This window comes from Chamaea fasciata, unplaced genomic scaffold (assembly GCF_029207755.1).
Source record: "Chamaea fasciata isolate MVZ Bird 193981 ecotype frontalis unplaced genomic scaffold, bChaFas1.0.hap1 SCAF_3, whole genome shotgun sequence".
Classification (NCBI taxonomy): domain Eukaryota; kingdom Metazoa; phylum Chordata; class Aves; order Passeriformes; family Sylviidae; genus Chamaea; species Chamaea fasciata.
In genome coordinates, this window is record NW_027094088.1 from 15,746,917 (window position 1) to 15,773,007 (window position 26,091).

Genomic DNA, 26,091 nt, shown 5'->3' on the forward strand with positions numbered 1-26,091 from the left:
AGATTTATCTCCAAACAGTACAAAATTGCTCTGGGGTTCTTAAGGAAAATAGGACCACAATTACTTATTATTGTTTGTCTTACCAATTTGTTTTCTCCACAGTTTTAAGTAAAATATCCTGACTGAAAGTTTATATAGCGAGGTGTTGGCATTGTAAGGAGTGCTGTATAATGTTTCACGCTTTCTAATCAAATTATAAACTTTGATTATCATCTCCTGGCAGCACTCTCAGCAAGAAGAAAGTGCCATTATTCTTACTATGCCGATAGGAAAGTGAGATGATTTATCCAGGGTCACCCTGGAAGTGGCAGGGAGTGCGCTGCTGTAAGATTCTGGCCTACGTGTTGGTGCACAAAGTGCCAAAGCTCCTTACTTGGCTACTTACAAAATCTTTCTCAGTATTTTATTAACCCACTTTAGCATGTATTTCTTCCATGCAGAGAGCTTCAGCCCAAGAGGCAATTAGCCATATGCATTTTTGCCCAGTTTATCAATCTAATGGAAGAGCCATGACTGCCCTATGGTACAAATACCAAAAGCCACACATAGACATGAGTTTCACTCCTCTCGCCTTCCTAGACAACAGCAATATAATAATTTGGGGACAACTTTCCATTAGCATTGCAGGGAATTTTGCAGATATTGCAGATGCCATCACTGCCCTGTTTCTATTCAAAGTTTTGAGGCTGCCCAGGAGCCTGGCCACAAGTCTATGGCTGACAGCCCACGGCACATGCTACCCTTGGGGACATTCTGCTGATGCTGTTTTTCATGCTAAGCTATTGCTATTTAAAATTCAGCAGTTTGCCTTGCTCTTGTCCTTATTTTCAGGAGGCATCAGTGAGGATTCATTTGACCTGGCTTTAACCATGTCATCAGCCAGAGTGATCTCAAGGTTAGCCATTTCAGCTCCTTATGTGCTGGGCTGTTTTAGATATCCATTTTGGGATGGAATGGGTCACTTTTTGGAGCTGCCTAGAGGAGGGAATCTTGGTGACTAAGTCTGACTAAATGCCTGTTTCCTGGTTAGCACAAGTCAGCTGAGGTGAATCACACAACAAAGAGCCTCCCTACACAAGAGGCAGAATGCTCCAACACAGGAGTTGCCTTTGTCTCTTCAGCTAAGGCATTTTTAAGGATTTGGGATGCTATTGATACTGTTACATAAGACCCAGTCCATTCTGGGTTTGAGATTGCACAAGGTCTTTGGGAAGCCTGTTCCAGTGCTTGACTGCTCTAGTTTTGAAGAATTCCTTCCTATTAATTTATTGAGGTTTCTCCTGCTGCAACATGGGACCAAGATCTCTCATCTGCTTGCTGTGCACCTCGGAGAAGAGTCTGGCTCCACTTTCTCAATTACCTTCCACCAGTTGTAGACTGCAGCTAAAACGCTCCTTAGCTCCTACTTCTCCAGGCCAAATGAACCAATGAGAGCCCTCAAAAAGTGATGACAGTGGATTTTCCAATGCTTCTATGACTTTTAGGATGAAATTCCCCAAATGCTCATTCCCTACTGATTTATTCCCTTTTTATTTCAACCTTTGACCAAATTGATGACTGATTCTCAAGTCTGCAAAGGTACTCCCTAAGGCAATAAATTCTCACTGCATCATTGTAGGTGCATCAGAAGAGACAATGCTGTCCTCAAAACTAGCTGCAGTGGGCAAGGATCCCAGACGGGGAATGGCTATAGGGAGATATATCCCTAAGTGGGTATGGGACCAGGTTTTGCCCTTCATTTGTACTTTGCAGGAGTTTTTGCGGAGGAAGATGTTAATCTATGCACATGGAATTGATGTGGAATGAGGAGAGCCCCAGGTTGCTTTGGTCCTCATCCAGCAGCTCTTGTCAGCCAGGCATGGACTCACTTTGGTTTCACACAAACATAAAACTTTATTTAAAACCTCCTGGAGTTTCCCTTCTTGGACTGGGGGTTTCACCAGGTTTGTTTACCTTATAAAAGCATACATGTGGAAAGAATATAAAGAGGTTAACTCCATCAACAGTGAGCGGTGGCAAAGGCGGTGCAATAAAAACTGAAAATACAGCCCATTTCGGGGAAAGTTAAGAGAAACCATCTCCTCACAGCAGTGGAAATCATGCCACGGTCGTTTTCCACTACTCTCCCACCCCACAGGCTCTTTTATGACAAATTCCGCAGCTAAACACTGGTTCGGTTTTCCCCTTCGTGCAGCGCTGTGGGGCGGATGAATCACTGTCCCTTTTCGGCTAACCCCCGAATTAAGAGGCGTGCTTTGCCTCCCCGGTGGCGTGGCCCGACCCGGCCCCGCCGTCCCCCTCAGGAGCCCCCACACCCCTCCGAGCCACTATCCCGCGCGGCCCCTTTAAGGGCCCGGCCCGCAGCGCTGCCATGGCAACGGCGTGACCGCCGTGACCGGAAGTGAGCGGGGTCAGAGGCCGCGGGAACATGGCGGCGGCCCCGGGGCCCGCGGGCGGCGGTGGCGGCGCGGCGGCTCCTTGAACTCCTCCTGCCGCGGCGCTGCCCCGTCCCAGGTGAGGGAGGGAGGGACGGACGGACGGACAGACAGACGGAAGGGGGGCCGGGCCGCGGTGCTGGCGGCGGCAGCAGCGGCGCCGGGGCTCCGCAGCTCCCCTGGCCTCGCCGGTTCGTTGTCGCCCGCCGCGCTCTGACCCGCCTCCCGTTTGTCCGCAGGCATGGGCGCCGTGCTGTAGGAGGGCCGGGAGCCGCGGCGATGGAGGAGAGCGCTTGAGCTTGTCTGCGGAGGCGTTCCGTGTGTGTGAGACGTGTACGGTACCCGAAACCTCGGTTTCAGTGCTGCTGTTTTTGTTGCACCTGGAGGAATAAATAACTGGAGGCCTGTTGTTAAAAACCTCATCCTTACTATCTTTCCTTTCGGGAGAAAAACATCGTCTTGTTTTGACTTGTACTTACACAGAAGCCAGTCAGGTTTTTTCCAGCTGTAACTGGGTGGTTTTCCTTGGTTATTGTGTCTGTTGTCACTTTTCCCGTTAGTATTGGCGTGTGTGCGGCTGCCTGGGCTGGATGTGCCCTCTGGCAAAGCTAAACTTTGGCCTGAATGGTCCTTGCGCAGTGAATGCGGGATGAGCGCTGAAACAAGGCGCGTAGCTTTGCACAACCGGGCTGTTCAGCACATAGCTGTGGCTGCAAGGAGCTGCACACTAAAAATAAATGCTGGAGTTGAGCTGGGCGTGCAGCTTCACACTGGTGCTTGTGTTTATTCATTGCAATACAGTTCTCGCTCACTGGACTTCATTAATCTCCTTTGTTAGTGTGTGGAGCGGACTACACTAATGGGTAGTGTATTTTGCTTATTGATTGAAAGCTTCACCGTATTTCACTTATTTCAAAGCAGCTGTGTGTTCTGTTCAAGACACGACCCAGCCTCTGCTTTTGGACCATTGGACTTTTTAGTTGTAGATAGCGTGGTAACATTTTAATGTTTCTCAGGCATGGGTTTATTCCACTGTAAAACAGAGATTAATAGATGGGTCCCCCTCCATCCTGCTTTTTACTTAACAAATGGGGAAACTAGAATTAAAAAAAAAAAAAAAAAAGCTAAAACATGTCTTTAATTGAACACACAAATCTGAAATGAGTTGGATGATTTTGCAATCATGTTTTACAGTGTTATCTAATAGTCTGAATGCAAAGCTGCAGTGGAAGCTGTACCTCAGCAAATCAAGGTATCCTTTACCAGTGTGAATTCATAGTTTGGTCAGTGTGTGGACCGCAGCTGAAGAGTGTGGTCTCACTCTTTTCCATTGCTGGCCATGGGTTCTTGTTACTCTCTTTGTAGTGGATTTAGTGGTTGGGTGATTTCAGGGACAGTTGATCTAACAGTTTTATGGGGATGGAAATTATTCCAGTGACTCCTTGCTCTGATATGAGTGAAAGCTGTTTCTCCTTCTACACTAATGTAACCCAGCTGTGGGTCAACCATAATGTGAAACTGTACCTTGAGAAATCAATTCTCAAATTGGTCATTCAGAAAATCAGAACTACCCTCAAACTTCTGAAAAGTTTCGATTAAAGAAAAGAGAAGTCAGCCATGTGTAGGGAATATGTGGTAAGAGTGAAGAGACTATAAGCCTGTGAAGGAACTTTCTCATCTTTCCAGAGTTTTTTCTCCATTCACTGCTTGCCAAAGTGTTTCTGTGCTGAAAGAGGGAAGTCAGTCACACCTCAGGGGCTGGTCCACCATGTGTACTCAATGAGACAGAATCTTGAAGGAAAGATAATTTTGTACCCTACTGTGAAAACCAGACTGAAATTCTGCAGGGAGACCTTGATTCTGGTATGGTCCCGCTCCTTAGTCTCACTGAGTTTCGCTTTCATGGAATTGCCTGCCCCTCCCCACAAATCAGTCTGAAAGAAGATTGGAAGTGGAATGAAGTGTCGTCTTCACACCCACCTGAGGTTTTAGCGGTTTTAGGATTTGCTGGATTAGGTAACCCTTTCTCCAGTTGCTCACGTGGGAAGCTGTCACGTGTTTCATCTGTTCCTGCAGAGTCTCTACTCCTTCAGCAGCTATCTTTAGTAAAGTCAGATTTTTAATTCTTAGATTCTTAATCTGAACTGCCATAGGTGCAAATCCTCTTGTCCTTCTGCTGGATTTCTGCCTAATTCTGTCCAAGACTTTTCCCCATAGAGTTTCCTTCTCTTAATTTTTGTTTGGACAATCTCATCTTTTCTTTCCTGTCACTTTTCCCATCCTTCAATGTGCTGCTACCCCTTACTCCTCCCGACTCTGCTTTGCCAAAGCACATTTTTTTTTACTTTTGTTGGCTGCTTCTTCCAGCTTCTTGGGATGTGCAGAGTCTGTCTCAATTTATGCTTTCCTCCTACCTCATCATTATTGACAAATAATCTGTGGTTTCCTCTGTCCTTCTTTCCATGTTTAATTCTCCTCCACTTATAGTCTTATTCAAGGCTGTGCCTTCCTTGTTCCCTTGGTTTGTTCAGGTCATGGTGCTGGGAACACACAGACGTAAGGCTCTGAGCTCCATAGTCTGGTTCAATGTTTTATTGGCACTGGCCTGAGGAGAGCTGGTTTGTGTTGTGTGGGTAGTGCTTGGTCAGCACTTAGGGCTAAGAGAGGGGGAGATGGAACCTTTGGAGAGTTGAATTTCTGGAACAGGTCCCTGCTAACTGTGGGCAAAGGCTCACAGTTTGATTTTAGTATTTGTTGCCTTGGCCTAACAAGTAAATTGCTCCCGAAAGACAATTCTGCATTGTGAATTGTCCAGATTTTTGCTGTAGCAGGGCACAGTGAGATGTGATAGAGCTATGCTAGCAGAATTCTTCAAACATACCCAAAATGTCTCTTCGTTTTCCTGTCTTTTTCTCTTAGCTGAGCTAGTTTACTTGTGAACTTGACCTTGTTTTAATACAATAAATTTAATTCACCTAATTACATTTGTTTGTATTAGAGTTCTTGTATGCTTAGGGGTTAAAAACTGTGAGTCTTTACTTGCCAGTGCAAAATTAGTAGCTTCACTGGGTTCAGACACTATCCTTTCACGAGTTTGAGAAAGTTAATTTTCCCTTTAATCTGATAATAGGCTTAAGGTGGTTTCCCTTTGAGAACAGAACTGCTTTTTTTCACCTTGCTTTTCCAAGGTTTTCCATGTGTGATACTAAAGCTCCGCTGACTCTTGCGGAGCTTGTTTCAGGCATCCGTTGGTATAAAACCTGCTGTTGATGTTATTTTAGGTATCAAGGGAGCAGGTATTTCTTTCATTTCAGTGTTTCTGAAAGATATTTCTTAATCTCAGGTGCTTTGCATTGAGCTTACGATGGTTTTATAATTTTTAAGGCATCCAGCATCTTTTACCGTTGAGAGAAATTGATCTCTATTTGCTCTTCTCCTTTGATGGCAGCTCTAGGGGTGCTATGAAGGCCAAATGAAGACTGCCTCATGAGTCTGTACAAAGCAGTTATGTGGATCACCTCACATTGCTGGTAGAAAGAGAATTTTTTTTTTTTTCTGAAAAGTTTTTCTGGTCCTTTATAAAATTACTGTTTGAATGATGGTGGCCCTGTGAACTGCTGTGCTCACACTTCCTGTGTGTTTTCATATATAAACAGATTGTTTTGTACTCCTTTCACCAAATCAGTGAAACAACAGGCTGGGCTGTAGTCAGGAGATTCAAAAGACAACTGAACACTCAGGCTTTCAAAGGAGACCAAGAAATAGAACACAACCAAGTCATTAATTTTTCTTCCTAAATCAAAGGCAGACAATAAAAGGCAGTGCAGGTACTGACAAGTACATGCAATCATGATTTTGAAACAAGAATGGAGTTACTTTGAATTTCTTGCAATCCTGCTAATTGCATCAAACTGTTAATGATTCTTGCAGATCAAGATTTAACTTACTTTTCAAAGTAACTGGAATTTACGATGGTTATATGTGAAATGGACAAACAGATCTGGGGTGAGAGTGTGATTGTGTTTAATTTTTGTTTCCTTTTAACTTGTACATAGTCAGTATGATAATGATCCCATGCAGATATGAATGTTAATTGTGAAGTAGCAGAACATATGTTCTATGACCTTTCAAATCCATTTGAAGACCCTCTCTGGTGTTTGAAGTTAAAAATGTTGCTGTCTTGCTACACATGAGAGCTTGGGTAAAATGCTTCCTGATGCAGTTTTAACAGGGATAAAAGGGCTGAGGATCCTCTGTTCAGCTTGAGCAGATCTTGGAGAGACAGAAGCAACAAAGAGAGATTCCAGGTCTTTTTTTGTTTCTCCTCAAAGAAAATTCTTGAAGTAATTCATTCCACATCACTTGGTAATTCTGCTCTTAGATTTCATTATGGTTACTCCTATCTAGTGTTGGTATTGATGTTTAACATTGATTTCCTCAGTCTTCACACAAACAGCCTGCATTTGTTCAGATCGAGTATTAGTATTATGTGTTTGAATACAGAAGATAATTGCATATCTTACAAATTACCCAATGGCTGTTTCATCTTGAAACATTTAGACATCCATTTCAGTTTCTCATAATTATAATGTTTTAGGCAGACAGCAATCTAAACTTAGGACAGCACTTTGGCAGTGATATGCTTGTTTTTCTAAAATGAGCACAGTTTTGTGGTTAAATTTTCCTTTCATTTAAGTATAGATTTTAATCAGTGTAGACCAAACTTTTCCAACCATCTTTAAAATTAGCTCAAGCCATACTTTAAAAAGTATGTACTCCTAATGTGATTTAACTTGCGTAGAAAAATGTATGCAGAAATTAATGTTTTTAAGTTGATTAATGCTTTTGAAGTGTTTTTACAGTTTGTTTATAGACAGCCTCAAATAGGATACTAGTAGTCTCTTTGTTAATAAATACCACTAAAGCACTTCATGCGGTATTTCTGAAATTTGAAAGGTAGCTGTTTAGAAAGAAACTGTAAATTTCACTCATCAAGCAGCTAAATTACACTATCAAAACAAAGTAAAATGCTTTGGTTTTTCCAGATTTCTCTGCAAGAAGTGTGGGAAGTTTTGGAGATTTTCTGAAGTTTTCATTGGTTTTCTTGTATGTCCTTGGGCAGGGTACAGTTACCTTTCCAGAAGGTAAGTTGGTGAGTTAAAGCTGTAAACAGATGTATAGCAAGTGTAAAGCTCTGGGTAGAGGATATTCAGCATTTTATATATTCCCACACAGAAGTGGGAAGGAGTCTGAATTGCATCTATAAGGTGACTATTGCAACCCTCAGAGTTACTGCTAAGCATTTGGTAGTTTCAGTTTCTGGAAAAGTACTAAAAAATCCCTCAAAGTACTTAAAAAGACCCCAAAAAGTGTTACCACTCTTATATGACTGTTTCTTACCCAAATGCAGAAAAAAAGGTCTTGGCTGTACTGAGAAAGTTTTCCAGTTGGCAGAGTGTTCAGAGATCAAGGGAGTCAATCTGTCAGCAAACTTCTCTTCAGATAGACCATTTCTTCTGATCGCAGGTAGAGTGAATTCCTTTCCCTAAATGTGAGGACAAATTTATGAGAATTCCGAGTTCTGTGGATTTCCATTATGTGTTTTCATATGAGATATGCTGGTTAGCTTTGATAAACTATTTCTCTAGTGAAAATAATGTCAAAAAAATTTTGTCCTAGTTTGGACATGGAATTGTGAGAAAGCTCATTCAATTTTTAAGAAGTTATTTTATTTTTCAGATGCTAAAAGGTCCAGATCCTTCTGGTTTTTGATACCTACAGTAATCATGCATTTTTTCAGCTGATCAATTCCATTTGCTATCAAGATCATGTTTGTGATCTGCTTGAGTGTAAAGAGCATTGGTTTTGAAAAAGCTGATAGTACTTTAGCAAGAATAAACAATAATATATTTAATAATGACTGATAAAGTTTTCCTTTTTTCTTCTAATTGTTACAACTTGTGCTATTACTTTAAAGAAACTTATATGATGAAGCTTTTTTAATTTCAGTCAATGATTTTTTGTCATAAACTCGACTAACTGTTCCCCAGAATTCTTGTGGTACAATGAGAATTTCTTGAGAATTCTGCACAACTTTTAACTCTTCTGGTATGATAGGCCAGGAGGCAGTGGTGACCATATACTGATCCATGGAAGATAGAGCTTTTCAAAGTGAGCCAAGCTGCAAATGGGCTTTCAGGCTATGGTCAGAACTTGGAGCTTGTTTCTGGTTCTGTTGGGTATAGTTTTGAGATTGTGTATCAGCTGGAGCTGGGGACCACGTGCTCCAGGGAAGTCATTGCTTGGTTCTTAACATAACAAAGCTAAGGAAAACTGCAAAAGTTTTCTCAAAGAGCAAAGCAAGTAGAAGAAATACTTACCTGTTAAGTCTCTGTTGAGAATGTTGAGAACCAGTCCATTCTTTTTTTTTTTTTTTTTAAACTCTTCACTCATGGAAATCCTCTTTCCTTGAGTCCAGCATTCTAGAAAGTGTTTGGTAATACACTCATGCCAAGGTTATTGAGACAACCTGTAGTCTGGTAAGGTAAGGTTGGTCATTTCCTTTCAGCCTCCTAAATGACAGTAGTTTTCTTCTGGTCCTCCCACTTCAGTGTGAAAACACTAATCTGTCACTTTACCTAGTGAATTCCTTTAAAAAGAAAACAATGATAGCAATTTCTTTTAGGATCCCTTGCCCAGGTCAGTAGGTTTGTCCTTGGGACAAGTGAAAGTGATGGGCTGCCAGTGAGCTCTTTATGTGTAATTTATCATCGGATAGTGGAAATCTCATTTAATATCCTGGGAATTGGCATGCATTTCACATTTGGAAAGGGGTGTTTGGTTTGTTCGAATCTCTCAAATAATTACAGACTATCAAGGAAGATGGAATGTAGTGTTCTGGTTTTGTTTGATCTTTCTAAACTTTGGTGATAGACTGAGGAAAGGATTTGTCTTGCTGCATTTTGTGCTGCATCCATGAGATGGATAGATTTTGAACTAGAGTTTCCTTAAAAAAATACTCATGTCTCAATATAATTGACAATAAATGCTTTGCAGACTCGTCTGTTTCTTACTATTGGAAGTGACAAAGGGTGTGTGTCTCCCAAAATTATGGCTTTGCTCAGGGAAGTGTCTTCTTTTATTGGTAACATCAGGTTTAAATTTTCTCTTGAATACCAAGTTTTAAATGAAATCCTTACAATTATCCACTATTTCAAGCGCTTGCATGGGTCTACCATTCATTACAGAATGAATACTTCATTATTTTGTCATAAATTATTCTATCTTGAGATGCCAATTTCCAAAATTTACTTGGAATAATAATTTCTATACTAATGTATCTCACAGGATATTTTTACTTGGGTTTCAGTAAAGACAGGCATTGTATGTATTGCATCTCAGTCTTACAATGAAGAAATAATCTTGGACTTTTTGGTAAATATTGAGAAGCATTTTAGTTTTGTACCTCTCTTGGATAGTGTTAGGTGTTGAACTCCACTAAGCAATAAAAAATCTGACACTTTAAAACAATGCTTGAATTGAGCAGCACATCTCATTTAGATTATGAGAGTGGGTTAAAAAGCTGCATGTTTGTCTTGTCTGCCAGCTTAATAGTTTTTGAAAGACAAATGCCTGCAAAGTTGTCAAAGGTCAAACAGCTATTTTTTGGTGTGTGTTCTGATTACAGCAGGCCATCAAAGGACCTTGAGAGATGACATCTGCAAAATTGAGACAATGGCTCTGTAGTTATGGAAGTATGGAAATTAAGTTTACGAAGAAGCAAATGTGGCTGAAGTGGACACAACAGGGATATTGCTAGAATGGTTGTTGAAAGCACAGTAATATCTTCTGTCGAAAGGGAAAAATAGCTTAAATTACGTGGGGTTTGTTGAAGTAATTACGGTAGGCTGGTCTACCAAAGAACAAGTATGATGTGTTACACAGCTGCACCCCTGTGCGGTTGTTCTCTTTGAAAACATACTAATAGCAATTATTTTTTAATTGAAAAGGAACCTTATGGAGGATTTAGCGGATTTAGTAAAGTTTTGTTCTTTTGGTCACATTTTAGCTGGGTTTTGTGATGGTCTGTCTTCTCTCTCTGCCTTTGCGGTTTGGCAGACCTTCACCCTCCTGCAACAGCACCAGGCTCCTGAAGTGGCTGTAGGAAATCCTTCCCCTTTTTAAAGGGAAGCTGTAAGTTATTCCCATGTTGTCTGTGACCCCAGTTCCTTCAGGTCCTTGTTCAAAGAGTGGCAAATAGCGATGCTAAATACAGCTGTTTTTTGTTATGTGCAGACTGTCACTGCACATACTGCCCAAAGCTTTGTTATCATGGGCTCTGGGCCTTCAGCTTGCCATCAGAACTGAAGGTTGCATTGCTGCGAGCAGAAAGCTAAAATGAGTTTTCATACTAGAAAGAAAGATTATGTTCCCAGTCTCCATGGTCTCTCACTGTGTCTTGAAGTACAAAAGTAGTTGGAAAAAGCATATTTAGGACAAGTTTTGGCTGAAGTTTAGAAATATGTCATTTCTTCATAAATATAAAATAGGCGAACCTTAAAATTTAGGGAAACTGTCTGGTAGCTTTGGATTTCAGTGCAAGATATTCTTTATGTACACAGTATTAACACAGATGATAATGTTTACTAGAAGTATCACAGAATGGCTTATTAGCTAAGAGATATTTTGGAAAGTAGTAATTGCAAGATGTTGTAAATATAGGTCCACAGGCTGCAGAGTATTTTAGAAAAAAAATTTTCGGCTGTGCAGAAAATTACTTGATCTGTTAGAAAAGTAATATTTTAATGAGTGCTTATAGTGTAGCAAGAGGAAAAAGAAATTATCAACAGGTATTTCTTTATTACTTAAAGACTGCTCTTACTGCAGTTCTCTCCAGCCATTTAGTTAAAGGTTTGCAACCTTTATAGGGAGTGTATGTTACAAACTGCAAACCTAATACCTTTGACCTTAATGTCCTGCAAAGATTCAGTTTCCCCAGGATTTTTGCTTGTGGAACCTTGGTTCTTCTGCAGCCAGCTGGTACAAGTCCCCTCTGAAGAACTTGTGTTTTGATGCTAATATGGAGGAGTGGCCCACCCTTAGAAACCGCATCTACTTCTGTGAGACCTCAGTGTCTGTCCTCCTCCTGAGAAAGATTATGGTGTGCTTTTCTGCTGATTTCAGTGTTTTGAATGATTTTGGAGGGAAGTTACAAAAACTTTCCTTTCTGGTTTGGGAGCTGTTTGTTACAAAACTACCAATCTCTTGTTCTTGATAACAGTCACCCAGTTAACATCTCTTTCCTAAGCTGAACCGTACTAAGATCTGTCAGATTTCCACCAGACATGGGATTGAGGGGTAGAACATAAAAGAGAACTTAATGTTGGAGTGGGATCTGGAGAGAAGCAGTGTTGTGGGCAAGTATTTTTCCGTTTTCCAAATGTTAAACTTCAACCACGTTAATAATATTTCTACAAAAATATTACTCGGCTAATTTAAAGCAAAACTCTTGAACTGTTATATCCCACATTGCATGAAACATTCCTTTTTTTTTTTTTTTTTTCTTGGTGCATTAACTTCTTACACAGAAAGGAAATGAATTTTAGAAAGAATGTTATACATAAACCATTTGAGACATTCTCTGTTAAGGAAATACCATCTGTCAAGAAAGATGCAGCCAATGTTGAGTTATATTAAAAACATTGTAAAGGAAATACTTCTCAAGGAAAAGTGGTTTAATTAAAACATTTTAACTGTTTTTGCTCTGGAAAAAGCTTAGGAAATTTCTATATAAGCATTCTAAATGCAGCCATAATAAAAGCTCAGTTAATTTTTTCAGAAGCAAGTTAACTTGGATAAGTTGTTCCTTAATGTAGAATAAAGAAATTTTCTGACTACAATGGAACTAGTCAGAAAAATAGAAAAAGAACAGAAAAGACTTGGAATCATTACTTTATTACCTTCAAATTCTATAAGCCTGCTTCCATTGGTTTTTCTTGATGGACAGAAATTATTTCAAAATGAAAACAGATTACATTTTGGAGTTTTCATATTCATGTTTTTATTTGAAAATCATTTCTTTTATGAGCATTTAGTAGCACTAGAAGACGTTATTTTGCTTCTGTAGAGGAAAATAGTGAAGCACTCATAAAAAGGTACCTAGATCAGGCATGAGAAATATTAAATATGATAGGATTTGCTCTTTCTTTAACTAAGTCAAGCCTGCTGGTTTAAGGACTTGTGCACTGACTATACAGATTTACTCTAATGGCTTGAAATAAAAGCTTTTGCTTTAATTAGCACTTTGCTCTTTCATCCATTAAACCTGTTGGTGCTGTCAGACCTACCCTGAAATGTAGCGAATACAGAAACAGTTATATCTGATCCCTTTCTAGATAACGCTCCAATTATTTTGGGGGTTTTTTGTTTGTTTTTTGTTTGTTGTGGGGTTGTTTTGTTTTGTTTTGTTTTGTTTTTAAATTTAGCTAAAGAATTTGAAGGGAATGCTTGAAAGTTGCAGGTTTGGGCCAGCTTAAATATTGAGGTTCTGATTTTTAGGAAAGCATGCATATTGTACATGGGAATGTTGGGTCTTCCTCTGTTTTAGCTGTTATATCCTATCTTGTCATTTGAGTGTTTTCCTTTTCTTTGTTCCTTGAAAATACTAAAATGACATTTCTTAAGTTACATGATTGCTATTAGAAATGAGCAGCTGTTATTCTCCCAGATCCTCTTCACAGTGGGCTCATGATCTTAGACTTCATTAAAATACCAACAGAAACATAAGTGACTAGTGATATATGGGCTAAGTTTTTTAATGTCACCCACATTTCCAAATTTGAATTGACAGTATGAATTTCCATGAACGCATTCTCTTTTCTTTCCCCCTTAAAAAACTTGCTGTTTACCATGGCTTGTATTTTAGGAACGCCTTAAAGATTTAAAGAATGTGGTCTATAGAACCCATTTTACTTGTTGCACGTGCTTGATGTTGTACCCTGAACTGACTAAAGGATTGGAGATGATCATCTGAAAGTTTCTGTAGTTAAATGCCACTGAAGACCTGGATTTTACTTTTTGCTTAAAAAGGAAGATGTGTAACACTATCAGCAGTAACTACTTGTGATCCTTGTATTTGAATAGTCAGGTTCCAAATTGGACATCTACGAAATAAAGAATGCAAAGCTTTCACAGCTGCAACTGAAGCTGATAACAACTGTGAATTGTGCTTCTGATGTACTGCACGGTGACAAATATTCTGAAAAAGAAATTAGTCTGGAAACATTCCAGATTAAGCAGACACAATTCATATGCTGTGTGCTCTAGGCCTTGAGTTATAAAAATATAAATAGGATCTTTTCTGAAAATAAATTACTGAAATATAAGACTTTCAGATAGCAGTATAAAAAAACTTAAGATGGAGGAAAAAGGGGAAAAAAAAAAAAGAGGGTTTTGTTCTAGAATTTTAATACCTGAGCACTCTACAATGGGATGGGGAGAAAGAAATGCAAAGTAATTTCTCCCTCTTCACCCTGCTCTCAAGGCCTGTGCATTAGATAAGGTGGGGTTCCTGTGTGAAAAAACAAACCAGCCAGGGAGGAACAGCCTTAAATCTGGTGCTTTCTAATTTCTCTGTGTTTCACTGTGCAGCTTCAGTATCCGAAATGGTTTTTTTGAGTGGTGCTGAGTCCCCTGATCTCCGCTGTGAATGTAGCAAACTGTACTTAGGCTGAGGATGACCGTACCAAAGTATCATGTTTTACCTCCTGTAAATTCTGATGTTGCTGTATCTGACCAAAACACTTTTCAGGCCAAAACTAATCATTATGTGTTAGGTTTCCACAGAATCACTTCATCTGTAGTCTGAGACTATGATTTCCTGGCAGTCTGTTTTATTGTAGGCAAATGATGGATACCTGAGATCAATGCTGACTCCAAAGGGGGGTCACTGGATGGAGTTTCTGAATATAGGATCAAGAGCACCAGAAAAAGAAATCTGTCAGTAATCCAAGTTATTTCTACAAAGCTATTTACAGTCGCAAATAGTTCTGCAGTTTGACTGAATTCTGCTTTATACCTCTGACTTAAATCTTGCTTTGGGCCAGAGTGAAACAGTTCCTTGTCAATTTACATATGCATGATTGAGCACGTGTTTGTTGTTCCAAGAAATAAGAGGAAAAGAGCTTGTTCTAATTTCTCAACTCACATTCTGAAATTTTCCTCACAGTAACTTGTGAAAATTGTGTTGGCCATCCAGGACCACTTCTTCCAGTTTCAGGCTGATATCTCTGTGGTCAAGGTGAAGGATGTTGGTTGGGATGCCTTTCTCCCTAAGAATTCATACTGAACGTCTGTGATTTGACTTTGACTGTCTAATTGGGAATAGACAGCTTTCCCTAATCTTTGTTGGCTTTCATAGTAAATTTCAGCCTCCTAAAAATGGACTTGAAGTTACTTGATGTAAATGTACCTTAGTCTTTTGTGAGATTTAGAATGAGACAAAGCTGTCTGGATGAACTAGCAGACATCTTTGCAGTTGATAACTTGGAGAGATGCATTTTAAATGAGATGTGAAGCTTGGAGTTTTCGATTTATCATAGTTTACCTTATTTGGTGTTCAGTTAAATCTTTTTCAGCTTTTGATGGAGGACACTGTGATCATCTTTATTGGTACATCTGATAACAAATTACAATGAATGCCTTGAATTCCTTGCTAGTAGTAAAAAAAAAAAATTGTCCTCTATGCACCAAGTAAATTTTGATATGCAAAAGTGTTACCATTTCAAAGCATATTCTGTTATGTGGTTTGCATAATAGAAAGTGACTAAATTACTTTATCAAAATGTGTAACAGCTTTACAGAAATTGCAGGTTCTAGATGTTATTTTATAGGGTATCTTGTAGCTGACTTGAGGTGGTTCTTAATGCATAGGAAAACCTACTTTCAGCTCAAAAGTGTCAGTTATGATATCTCTTAGTGTAGTTTCCCATTTACATGCTTGGTATCTATCTGACAGTATGGACGCTAGAGATAGAAAGGTATAAACAGAAATTATTTGACTAGATAAAGTGTTATGGGAGAGTTCATACTGAATCCCATTAGCCATGTTGTGTTGAACTGTGGCCAGACATTTTGAAATACTTTAAATCTCTAAAGTTCCTGAAGAACTGGAGGAGAATCCTTTTCTAATATTCCTTCTAAAAGGGATTATTATTTATTTTTGTTGTAGTTTGGTCTAAGAATTTCAGTGAAGTAGCAGGAAATTATTACATTTTTCCTTACTGACTAATGCAGTCAAATCTGATTTGAAGCTTGGAATCTGTTACGAGTAAAAAAAGACTTATAAAAATGTTGTTAGAGGTTTTAGATCACTTTCAATTTTTTATTTTCTATAATATACCTAAAATCCCATTTTTTGCTTGTTCTGTTGCCATTAATCTCTTTCTTCTTTGCTACAGTATTAGTTATTAAAAATTCTGACCTCCTAAGAAATACTAATGGCATAACTTCTCATTTTCTTTGTCTGTTATATCCCTTTTTCATACTGCAGATTACTGTAAATTGTTCTGGAAACACTGTGATAGAATAATGACCTAATATAAATAAGTGTAAAGGAACCTGCAGTTGTTGCTCATGTCTTCTAGTCTGCCTTGATATTTGGTCCTTTTACCAAAATGTGGAGGGAGAGAGGTTGGAAGATCGAGGAACTTTTTTTTGGAATATATATATATATGGTTTCCTAATGTAATTTGAATTATTTTGATAGGTCATGCTGTGACACAGAGCTGCTTGTTTTTTCTCTCAGCCTGGCAGTATTTCTCAACAACATTATCAGCTTTATTATTTGCTTCATGAAGCTTAAACTGTTTGAAATGTAGCTGAGGACTGGTGAATTTTGAAGTGACTTCATAGTCTCCTTAATTTTGCAGCCAGCAGGGAGATATTTTCAGAGAGAATTCTGTTTCCTGAAAGATGGCCTTAATTGTTCTGCTCTGAGTTAGGATCAGGACCCAAAGCTATTGTTGTCATGGCCTAAGAGGAAACCCCCTCATGGTGAATTTGGAGGGCAATGAGCTCTCTTCGGCTTCTGGTAAAACCCTGTGCAGCAGCTTAGGTGAAACTTTTAACCCTTCAGGCTTAACTTCCCAGCTAATCAGGATACTCTAGATTCTTCCAGAGATTTTTAGGATTGAGTCCCTGCACAAACACATACTGGATAAACTGGAGAGAGTGCAATGAAGGGCTACAAAGATGATGAGGAGACTGGAGCAGCTCTGACATGTGAGGGAGGGCGAGAGCTGGGACTGTCCAGCCTGGAGGAGTGAAGGTTTGGGGAGAGACATGTTCCCAGTGTGTTCAAGTACCTGAAGGGAGGGTGCAGAACGAGGCTCTTCTCAGTGGTGCCCAGTGACATCACCAGAGGCAATGGATACAAACTGACACACATCAGAAAACACCTTTTTTTTTTAATTGGGGAGGGTCAGTGAGCACCAGCACAGGTTGCCTGAGGTGGTTATGGAATCTCCCTCAGATATTCACTGGCTGCAGTTGGTCCTGCTTGAGCAAGTTAGTGCCAGAAGACCTCCAGAGGTCCCTTCCTACCTCAGCCATTTTGTGTGGATCTGTTGTCTGCAGTGGTATTGTGTCTGTATTGGTTTGAGGTGACTCATGGATGATTCTCTTTAAAAGAAAAAGATGTCATATTAAACGCTGTAAAATTCTCATAGGAAATAACTACTTAGCTTTATGTAAGCTGCAGAATAAGGGGTGTTATTTGGGAAACAAATTTCCTTTCCACTTTTAAGTCTTGGGAATCATGGGAATTGAAAACGGAAGATGTAGTTTTAGCTGCTGTTAGAGCAACTTAAATGTACATTGTAACTAAGCCACCCTTGGAAAATAATACAATTTCCTGAAGAGGGGGAAAGACAGAAGTGCTTGCAGTGTAGTCTTGCAGTAGGCTGTTTCTCCTCTCGTGTTAATGGTCTTGTCCTGTAAAAAAGGAAAGGAGCACTTTAAAACACAGGAAAATGTGGTTGTTGAGCCACAAAAAAAAAAAAAAAAAAAAAAAAAAAAAAAAAAAAAAAAAAAAAATTCAAGAGTGTTTTTGATACTATTCACAATATCTCTCATTCTTGCTTTTTCATTTTGATAGTGATAGTTTAAAGAAAATTATTTGAAAACCATGGTTTTCCTTAAGGTGATGGAAATCTGCTTGTCATTTTTGTAATGCTTCCATTTTGAAAATGCTGGTTTATTTTCACAACTCTAAATTCAGTGACTTCAAAACGTGCCTGCACATTTTAATTGGCCTTCTTAACACATGCTTTGTTGATAAATGAAACATTTTTATTGGCACGAAGATATTTGCCGCACCTATTTTCATTTGCTAGTGGTGGGAATGGTAACATTAAAGGCTGTTTAAAGTATATGAAGGGAGTTCTGGGGTCATTCCCCACCTGTTGTTTATTTTGGTTTATGCAAGAACAGTCAAAAGTAATCATGTTGGTGAAGCTCTGTCATTTAAGTAGTGCTTTTGGAGACTCACAATTTACACATCAACAGGTTTGGCTTCTTCAAAACTTGGGACTTTTGTGTTAGTGAACAGTGAATGCTGGCAAGAAAGGTCACAGCTTTAAAGTAACCTAGAGTACACTGTACTATGTTATGGAACAAAAGACAGTAAATACAGAAAGTCTTTGATTAACTTCTCCTTTTCAAAGTGTCTTGACCTTTATTGAGTTCCCCTAGCTGACATTTTTAGAAGACTTTTAGTATTCCTTTCATTATAAAGGGTTTATTTGTGTATTTGCTCCCACATATTTCATTGTCATCTTCTCTGCCATTTGATTTTCTTTACTTACAATGCCATCTACATTTCATATCAGCATGGTTTCTGTAGCAGTGGAGTGATGTAGTCCTTTTTTGTACAAAATTCTAGAAATGTATTTCTGTGACTAGATGGTACACAAAAGAAATATAAAGCAAAGCTGAGTGAAAAACAAAAAAAAAATTACCAAAGCCGAAAGCACCTAGGATAACATTTGAAAGACAGCATAATATATTCATGTTAGGAGTAAATCACATAGGATTCACATCACATATCTTTCTATTTTTAGTGTTAAAATTATTAGTTGCCGTTTCTATTTAAAGATAATGACATATTTAGTCAGACTTAATGCAAGTGAATCATAGTATTGCATTATTATTGTATTAAACAGTGATTGTTGGTTGTGTTTCTTACACTCCTTATATTTTGGAGGGCAAAAATAACTTCTCAGTGCTCTGGAAGTTGCTCTGACACTTCAGTCTGGGCTGGTGATGAATAAATTATACTCTAAATAAGGCAGGCAACAAGAATTCATATTTTTGTTTTCTTACACTCGCCTTCTCCAGCTGGCACCTTTCCTTCTCTTTACCCCCTGTGGTTTTGGCCACGTAGGCTGGATAAGATAACAGATATTGTTTTACTGCAGACTTGGTCTTTTTACATGACTGTTTGTGCTGGTTCTGCTGTCTGAGCTGGTGCCTCCCAGCTGTTCTTTAAAGGGTGTGCCAGGAGTGCCTTTTAGTGTGGTTGTGTCCTTCCTTTGCCCAGTTCCTCTCCTGAGGTTGCTGCAGGAGAATAAGAACTTCTCCAACAGTTAAAGGTTGATTAAATCTCAGTAGCTGGCACCTTGGACAGCTGGCCAGCCCAGCCAGACCTCCCTGGTTTGGAGAGGCAGCTTCTCAAGAGCATCCCTTGCTCTCTAATAACTGAACAAATCCCGGGTGTAAGATTTAATCTTCTCCTTTCTTCCTCTATATTACTGTGCTCCCTGAAGCCTTGAAGCTGTTTTACACCCTCTGAGCCACCATTCACAGCTAACAATGCCTCCTTGTAAGATATTCCATAAAATGGGAACTTTTCCTTAGAGCAAGATACAGCATTTAGACTTTATTTTCAAGTCACAGGATTTTAAGTGTGGGGCTTCTGTCTGATTACCTGCTACTGGTAGCTGAGTGAACCCAGAGGTGTGATTTGTACTTTTGTTGCTTGAATGGGCAGGTTGTCTGGCTGCTGTCAGTCCTTTTCCTTCATGAATTTGGGTACTCAGCAAGAGTGAAAAGGGCTCAAAGATTGCTTGTAGAACAAAAGGATTAGGTCTTTTTATACAGAAGACAAGATCAGTCTGCTAATGAATGAGTAATAGCGAGAGGAATGTAAGCCTGAGTATTTTATGGCATAAGATAAATGTTAACAGAGGCTAAGAATAAACTCAGCATCTCTTTCTCTTGCAGGCTTTCTTCCTGCCCCTTCTTATCGAGGTGTCTGACAAGACACTGTTAGACAGGGCAACTGCCTGCACTACTGCTGATTGTTTGGCAATTTCTCTGGTTTTTTCCACTGGTCATTTCTTTGAACATCATACAAGATAACAAAGTTTCCTAGGTCAAGACACTGGAAATATTAATTCTCCATAAATGTTGTTCTGTTCAACACAAGTCAGATCTGAGTTTATAGAATGCTTTCTTTCTTGAGCCTCGGCAATTTTCCAGTTTTCTGAGGGCAAGGAGCCCAGCAAACACTCCTTCAGACAATTCCTCATCTTTCTCCTTTTTCCAGAATGAAAATCCAAAAATATTGGCAATAGGGGCCAAAATAACAAAAGAAAAGTGGGTGTTGCCACTTCTTGCCAAGTTTTTTGTAAATGTTTCTCTCCTTCCCTGTCCCAGCATAATAGCAAAACTTCCCAAAAAATCCACAAAATAAACCAGACTCTTTTTCAGCCTCTGCTCTAATTCAGAATAGATGCCATAAGGAGAATGCTAGAGAACAAGTAATGTAAAGGGTATATGGTTTATCTGACTGTTAAGGTTTTATTCCTCATCAGTTAAGGTTGCAGAAAACTCTAGGGCAACTGGTAGGCTCTTGATAATGCTCAGGTGTTATTCTTGTTTCTAAGTTATTAATTGGGTTGGTGCCAGTTGCTTTTCTTTCACTTGGTTGCAAGGAATCTTAACTGGGGCATGAGTGCATAGGTCTGTGGTTTAGGGCAGGCAGGAGTGAAATACAGAGAAGTGGAAAACCAGGGAGTGCAAGCTCCAGAGTGTGATTCTAGGCTAGGGATTCTGTCCTGTTTGCTTGTTCCTCCTCCAGTGTCAGTGAAATGATTAGAAATAGTAGGGAAGGGGGCATGGTAGGCAGTGAGATCCAGGAATTAGTGTTAAGCAGACCAGTGATGGGATTAGAACCCAAGGCTGTGCTGGCAGAATGAGTTAATACAACTGAGAGGTCAAAGAGCACTGCTGGATCAGAACCTAAGACCAAAGGGCACTAAGAGGGACAGGAAGCAGGTTCTTAAAGCAATAATCAAGATGTTATCTGTAGCTAGAGAATAAACCCTGGTTTGGTTTTTTCTGTACCAGGAGTGTGTGGCAACTTCCATTGATGGGGTTGACAGGGTTAGTCCTTTGACTGTTGTTAGGCTGGTGGCTGGCTGCAGCTTTTGTCTTAGGTCACATGTGCTGCTTTTTCTACAGGTTGTTCTTATTTTAACTGAAATTCTTGCAGCTATAATGAATTCATTATTATGAGAGTTTTAAGAGATTTTTCCCCTCAGAGGTGAACCATTGAACTTAGACATATTCATACATGTGATAAAGAATAATTTTTTCATCCGTGGTTTTACTAGAAGAAATTCTGTTTGAATTTATACATTCAGATGGTTGCGATTGTTGCCTTTTGATGTGTCAGATCTGCACAATTGATCTGTGTAATGAAATGGCTGTGTGTGAACTGTGCCATGATATATTCAAACAGCTAATAATTGATTCCTTGAAACCATCTCTATGTGTGTGAGTCATGGTAGGACTTGTGACCTCCCTAAAATGTTTTGGCTTTTTCAGGATCCTCATTGTGGCCATTCCCCAAGGGTTAAGTATCTATAAAGTATTTCCAGGTCAATGACTGTCAAAGTAGAGTTCCAAGTCGAAGAGAACCGCCATCCAAATTGAGACATTGTCTGGAATTTGGGTACCATGTCTGTGTAGGAAAAGAGCTGCTCAATTTCTGTGCTTTTGCTTCTATTTTGATTGCTAATATAGTTTCTTTTTTATTTATTTTGGAAAGCGCTAAAGCTAGAAAATTTGATTCACTGGGTCCAAGCAATGTCTCATTGGAAGACTCCTGTAAAACCACACTTGTTCAAGACAAACATGATGTCATTTCAGTAGCAGAATCCCTTTGTGAGCCTCCTGGAAACAAATGTTTTGCATGAGGACTCAATTTTTCTTGTTCTGAATTAATTCAAACAAATTACCCTGCAGACTATATTTGTGGTAAACTTTTTTTGAGAAAGCCTTTTCTTGGGCCACGTTCAGAGTCAAGACTGACTCTGAATGATGTTTAGAAGCTGCAAAGGTTGTAAGCTTCTGAACAGGTAAATGTATTGAGCAGAGCAGTATGCTTCAGTCTTCTGAGCAGCTGGCAAGATCAGTGTTCTTCAGAGCTTCCAGCAGGTGTTTCCATCTGCCCTCCAAACTATTGTGCTCTCCGTAAGAAAAGTATGATGGCCTGGAACAGCAAAGCAGCTTGCCTTTCTTTATTTAATAAGGTGATGACTTAAGATATTTACAGAGGAAAGAAGATAATTTGCTTAAGTAAAGCCCATTTAAAATAGGGATGTTGAGGCCCCATCTTTATCTCTTGGAATCTTTTTTCCCCTTCTACATCTGAACATTCCCAAGTTTCTTGTTTCTCTAGTGCAGGAGCAAAGACAGAAGACTGCCTCTGAGTGTCAGGGAGGGACTTAAGATATAAATTCAAATGACCTTATTGGGACTTTGACACATTTTCTTTCCAGCTGATTGAGAACATAGCCATGAGAAGAACGTGCTTGGGAATTTTCCACCTGCCCATTTGACGTAGGAGAAGAAAGAAACCATTCATTGCCTGACAGCATGTCTGAAAACTGGAGATGGAATGGTTATTTAATGTGTTTGGGCTTTGGCAATCTGATTCATAGTTTTTGAATGCTTGTAGTTTCCAGTTCTTGATGCAATGCATTTTTTTATTCCATGAATACAAAGATGCAGCAGACAAATCTTCAGAATGTCAGAGCACACTGTGGCCTATTCTCTGATTTCTTCTCCCTCTAATAGCAGGATAAAAAAAAGTATTTTTTGAGGCCTTTCTTCTTCCATCAAGCTTCTGGGAAAGAAAAAATAAAGGGCAGGGGGCAGAGGGGGAGGACAACAGCATGGAAAACTTTATGAAATTGCTTATGGGTTTCCTTTTCATGTGAAATTTCCCTGAAATTTTCCCCATGACTCATTTCCTTTTTATTCCTTTTTTAAGTCCATAGTTTAAGCTTTTTAATTTTTTTTTTCTTTTCAGAGACAGGTTGGTAGCTTTTTCCGGCCCAGTGTGATATTGATTTTGCAATGGTGTATATTTTGCATATGGACATTGCAGTCTGTTCTCCATATGGGCAGTTGTCCTCTTGTCTCTAATTTCACTGCACAGGGAAGACAGGAAGCAAGGAATACACTTCCACAGAAAACGGATATTAATCAGTTGTATTGTGTGAGGGAAGAGGTGGTGGGAAGTAGGTTTTATTTTAGCAGATGTGGATTGATGCTTGCAAAAGTCCTGTGATGAAAGAAGGTCATTGAGGGAGTTTGTAATGGTTTCATAGCTTTTGACTTGCAGTTTTCCATTCATGCTGATGTACACTCCCTGCTGGATATGGAATTTTCTAGAACTCATTCCCTGAAATGTGACCCGCCGTCTTCTAAGTAATAAGGGCAGCTCTTTTCTGAGTTGAAAACTTGTATAATTAACTCCTTTTCCTTGTGCAGTGTGGGAGATGCAAAAGCTTGACAGAATGCCAGTCTTTCACCAAGACATATCATTGCTACTCAAAAATGGAACCCCAAAGTACTTGTATTTACTGTGAATCCATCTAGTCTGACCCAGCTCTTGTATATGTTTAAAGCTCTACAGTCTGACTTGTCTTGCAAGGGGAAAAAAAAAATCAATACTCTCAGGATTCTTGTACTGCTAAGATAAGACTTCCTTCTTTTGTGGAAATATAAGCAAAAACGTGCTCTTCTTGTGCAATTAGTGTTTAGTAAAGCAATTCAATGCATCTGAAGAATTGTAAACTCTCGAGGACCTTGGCAGTGTTTCTTGGAATATCTGATTCCATAGAAGCTTGTGTGATCAGATCACCAAACTATCCGAGTGCTCCTCAGAGTCAATTCAGGCTGCTCCTCTCCCTACCCTCATCCAGGGCTCACAGAGACCAGTGTGAGTACATAAAAATAATCATGTGATCCCTCTAGTGAAGTAATATCATTTAAATTCTCAATCATTAATTTACTGGAAAATAAAGCATAAATACTAGAAGTAAAACTGCCTGCAGAGGTTAATTAGATTTTGATCTCTACATTGGTAGAGATATCTTTGATTTACATAAACATACACTACTATAACCAACTGTTCCCTTTTTTAAAAAATAAGCAACCAAATGGAGAACCTTGAAAGAGGAGTGTCTTTAATTTATTTACTCTTTAATCAGAAATACCTGCTGTCCTCTTAAGCAGTACAGTCCTCCTAAATGTTGAAAATTTCATGGTTTAGCATCCTCAACCTTTATGAAAAAAGAGCTTATCTTGTAGAGAAATTTAGTGACTTCTTATCTAGGCCCTTTCTACATCATTAATTTCTTCTAGTTGGACAAATTGCTACATCTGAAACAAGTTCAGGATATGCAAAAAGAGGTCTCAAGAACAAACTGGAAACTGAAATCCAAAATAAGATTAAAGGAAGTTAATAAAAAATATAAAACTACCCACACACACTTTTCTATCCTGATACAACTAGAAAAATATCCCCTGCATTAACTTACAGCTGTACCTGGTAGGATCTTGCAAATACTGAGAGAAAGTGGCATTTTCCTCAGCTGTGGCAATGCTGTTAGTTCCCCTTTCTAAAATGAAGTGAGTTTTCCATGCAGGAATAAATAGCTGTGTTGCAGCTCACTTTCTGTTCTGCATTTCCACGTGCAAAGTGAGAATTCTTAGCTTGTTTTGGGGTACCAATACGTCTAAATATTGATAGATGCTCTCTAACTGTTCAACCAGACAGGAACCCTGAACAAAAATCTCATTTTTATGGTCTTGTCTCTGAACATACAAATAAATATAAGGAATAGTTGTTGAAAGGCCAAGTTCTTCAAAATTGTATACATGCTCAGAAAACCCCTTGTTAAACTAGGAAAACTAAATTTCTGAGCTTGGTCACTGTTTATTCTTTTGGATTACAAATAATTTGACTAGACACTGGCTGTTCGTGCTATATTATTACTTTTGTCCAGTTTGTCTAAATGAGGACTGAAGTTTTCTGGTTAGCTTGCAATTCTCTTTATAGATCAAAATATGGGGAAACTTTTTTGTAGAGCAACTATTGTTGAATACTGTGGAATAGCATGCCATTAACATTTGATTAAGGGATTTAATGGTATCTTCTGGCTTTTAACTTTGAGGAGGACAAGTCCATGATGATTAAAACACCACCTCAGTCTAACACAGGTTTTTCCAAACTGGTGGCATTGATTGAAGGATCTTTTGTATGTTCAAATCTGCAGGATCAAACAGAAAGAAAACTGAAGATGGAGCTATTTTGCAGAAGCAATTAATTTTGCAAGCAGGTTTTTTTTTTGTTGTTGTTACTGAAGTTTGCTATGATTCTGCACATTTAGTAATTTCTTACATGTAAAGGAAAGATGGCAATTTTACTGTCAGTTTTTATCCTTTACATCTCTCAGTGAGTCTGGTGACCTGGCTCTTGAACTGATCTCCGAAACAGCTTGCAAGGGCTAAATTTCATTGCATTCTGAAATTCAGTTTAGAAATCCAAGCTGTGGGTCTACAGTGATAAGCATTTTCTTGTAAAAAACCCTTTTATTCCCAACAGGAAGCTCTTCCAGGGCATCTTGTACTTTTTTCCTTCACCCTCTCTTCTCAGAGGAAAAACTTGAAAAAACATTGCCTGCACAGTAATTTGCATTTGGAGGGTCCTAATGTCACAAAGATGTGAGGCATTCCTGAGGTTAAGTGTCTCTTTAGCTTTTCCTACTGTGATTGCAAATTTTACCTAGGAGTTCTAAAATATTAACCCCCTGTAGATCAAGCCTCCATGAAAATAAGCTGTATGTATATTTGCTGCTTCACAGGAAGAGAACGTGCAGTTTTCTTTTGTGGAATTAGATTATAGGATCAGCCTTCTGAATGGAGTGGGATGGGATGGGGAATGAGGGAGAATAATTCCAGTGACCCAACTTAAGGTACTTATGTAAATGCCCAAAATGAAATGAAGGAAATCCTTCTTTGATGGATTGGTACTAGGCTGGGCAAATTCAAAATTGCATAAGGTAGTTTTGATCCAGGATTTTAAAAAGTCTGTACTACTTTGCTGGTAGGAAGCAGAAGGCAGCTAATTTCTTTTCAATTTAATCTTTTCTCAAAGATTTTTAAAAAATAAAAAGAACCAAACTCTTACTCTAAAAACACAGTAATGTATTGTATTATACATACAAAAGAGGTGAAAGCTGAGTTAGAAGACAATTCCTAAAAGTACTTTAATATCTATTTAAACTAAAACACTTGAAGA

The 26,091-nt window shown here is 39.0% G+C and overlaps 1 protein-coding gene across 6 annotated transcripts in view; it reads left to right on the forward strand.

The window, feature by feature from the left end:
- Positions 1–2,408: 2,408 nt before the first annotated feature.
- Positions 2,409–26,091, forward strand: part of LCLAT1 (lysocardiolipin acyltransferase 1) — a 112,174-nt gene continuing 88,491 nt past the window's right edge. For 4 of the 6 annotated variants that reach the window (XM_066178127.1, XM_066178129.1, XM_066178131.1 and 1 more), the window contains exons 1-2: positions 2,409–2,514; positions 2,675–2,768. The gene's annotated coding sequence lies outside the window, so the exon portion shown is untranslated. Of the gene's footprint in view, positions 2,515–2,674; positions 2,769–7,564; positions 7,580–26,091 lie in introns of those variants that run through there. The other 2 variants (XM_066178128.1, XM_066178132.1) reach the window with 1 other exon arrangement.